The following is a 2,756-nucleotide window of genomic DNA, read 5'->3' as shown; positions in this document are numbered from 1 at the left end:
TTTTTTGAGTTCTTTATATATTCTGGATGTTAAACCTCTGTCAGATGTGAGACTGGTGAAGAATTTTTTCCCATTTTGTGGTTTTTTTCTTCACTTTTCTGATTGTTTCTTTTGCTGTACAGAGGCTTTTTAGTTTAATGAGGTCCCACTTGTTGATTGCTGACCTTAATTCCTGAGCAACTTCTGTCCGATTTAGAAAATCCTTTCCTACACCTATATCCTGTAAGTTACTGCCAATATTTTCTTCTAATAGTTTCAGGGTTTCCAGTTTCACATTGAGGTCTTTGATCCATTTGGAGTTGACTTTTGTGCAAGGAAAAAGATAAGGATCTAGTTTCTTTCTTCTGCAGGTGGAGATCCAGTTTTACCAGCACCATCTGTTGAAGATGCTGTCTTTCCTCCGCTGTGTGTTCTTGGCACCTTTGTTAATATCAGGTGGCTGAAATTGTGTGTACTCAGGTTTGGATCTTCAGTGATGTTCCACTGATCTATGTGTCTGTTTTTGTGACAGTACCATGCTGTTTTTATGACTATGGCTCTGTAGTATACTTTGAGATCTGGTATAGTAATCCCCCCAAGTGTTGCTCTTTGTGCTCAGGGTTGCTTTGGATATCCGTATGAATTTAGGATGCATTTGTCTAATTCTGTGAAGTATGTCACTGGGATTTTGATTGGGATTGCATTGGATCTATATTGCTTTTTGTAGGATGATCATTTTAACAATATTAATTCTTCCAATCAATGAACATGGGAGGTCCTTCCATCTCCTGGTGTCTTCCTCAATCTCTTTAATGATTTAAAATTTTAATTGTAGAGAACTTTGGTGTTATAGTATCATATCATCTGCAAAAGTGATAGTTTGACCTCTTCTTTTCCAATTAGTACTACTTTAACTTCCTTCTCCTGTCTTACTGCTCTTGCAAGAGTTTCAAGCACTGTGTTGAAAAGGAGTGGAGATAGTGGACATCCTTGTATCGGTTCCTGATTTTAATGGGAATGCTTCCAGTTTTTCTCTAGAATGATATTGGCTGTGGGCATATCATCTGCAAAAGTGATAGTTTGACCTCTTCTTTTCCAATTAGTACTACTTTAACTTCCTTCTCCTGTCTTACTGCTCTTGCAAGAGTTTCAAGCACTGTGTTGAAAAGGAGTGGAGATAGTGGACATCCTTGTATCGGTTCCTGATTTTAATGGGAATGCTTCCAGTTTTTCTCTAGAATGATATTGGCTGTGGGTTTGTTGTATATAGCTTTAATTATGTTGAGATATGGTCCCTCCAGTCCAATTCCCTGTAGGACTTTGAACATAAATTCATGTTGAATTTTGTCAAAAGCCTCTTCTGCATCTATTGAGATGACAATGTGGTTTTTGTCTTTGAGTCAATTTATATGATTAATGATGTTTATTGACTTGTGTATATTGAACCATCCCTAAATTTCTGGGATAAAGCCTACTTGATCATGTTGAATGATCTTTTTGATGTGTGTCTGTATGTGGTTTGCAAGTATTTTGCATCTATGTTCATTAAGGATATGGGCTCTTTTTTGGTTGTGCCTTTACCCAGTTTGTGTAGTAGAGTGATGCTGGTTTCATAGAAGGAATTTTGAAGTTCTCCCTCTGTTTCTATCATTTTGAATAATTTAAGTAGTATTTGTTGGAGGTCTTTAAATGTCTGGTAGAATTCTGCTATAAATCCATCTGGCCCTGGGGTTTTTTTAGTTGGGAGGCTTTGTATTACTGTTTCAATTTCCTTTCATGTTATAGGTCTGTTTAAACTGTTGATCTCTTCTTGTTTTAACTTTGGAGGTTCCCATGATTTCAGATATCCACCTGTTTCTTTTAGACTTTCAGATTTAGTAGAATATAGGTTTTTAAAATATTCCTTTAAAATGGTTTGGATCTTTCAGGTGTCTGTTGTGATGTTTCCCCTTTCATCTCTGATTTTGTTGATTTGTGTTTGCTCTTTCTTTCTTTTGGTTAACTGGGCTAAGGGTCTGTCTATCTTGTTTAGCTTTTCTCAAAGAACCAGCTCTTAGATTCATTGATCTTTTTGTATAGTACTTTGTTTCTTTGTGTTTCATTTTCATTTAAAATTTTTGGATTTATTTATTTTTATTTTATGTGTATGAATGTATTGGATGCACAAACAGAAGCGTCTTGAGTTGCAGTATTAGGTCATTTATTTGGGCTCGTTCTAATTTTTTAATGTAGGCACTTAGAACTATAAACTTTCCTCTTAGGAATGCTTTAAATGTGTCTCAGAGGTTGTGTTGTGTTGTATTGTATTGTCCTTTTCATTGAATTCCAGGAATCTTTTATAATTTCTCTTTTGACCCACTCATTGTTTAGGAGTGTGTTGTTCAATCGCCACAAGTTCATGTAGTGACTAAGGCTTTGTCCAGTGTTGATTTTGAGCTTTATTGCTTTGTGGTCCGATAGAATGCATGGAATTATTTCAATATTTTTGTATTTGTTGAGGTTTGTTTTATCACCCAGTATGTGGTCAGTCTTTGAAAAAGTTCGATGAGGTGCTGAGTAGAAAGTGTATTCTTTGGTGTTTGGGTGGAATAATTGAAAGATGCCTGTTAGATCCATTTGATGCATGATATCATTTAATTCAGACATCTCTCTTTTTATTCTTTGTCCAGTTGACCTGTCTAATGGAGACTGTGGGGTATTGAAGTACCCTACATTAAAGTCCTGTAGTGTTGTTTTTATGAATTTGGGTGCACCAGAATTTGATGCATATATGTTAA

The sequence above is a fragment of the Nannospalax galili genome, unplaced genomic scaffold (genome assembly GCF_000622305.1).
Source record: "Nannospalax galili isolate Female #2095 unplaced genomic scaffold, S.galili_v1.0 scaffold305, whole genome shotgun sequence".
NCBI lineage: Eukaryota > Metazoa > Chordata > Mammalia > Rodentia > Spalacidae > Nannospalax > Nannospalax galili.
This window is presented reverse-complemented; position numbering follows the sequence as displayed.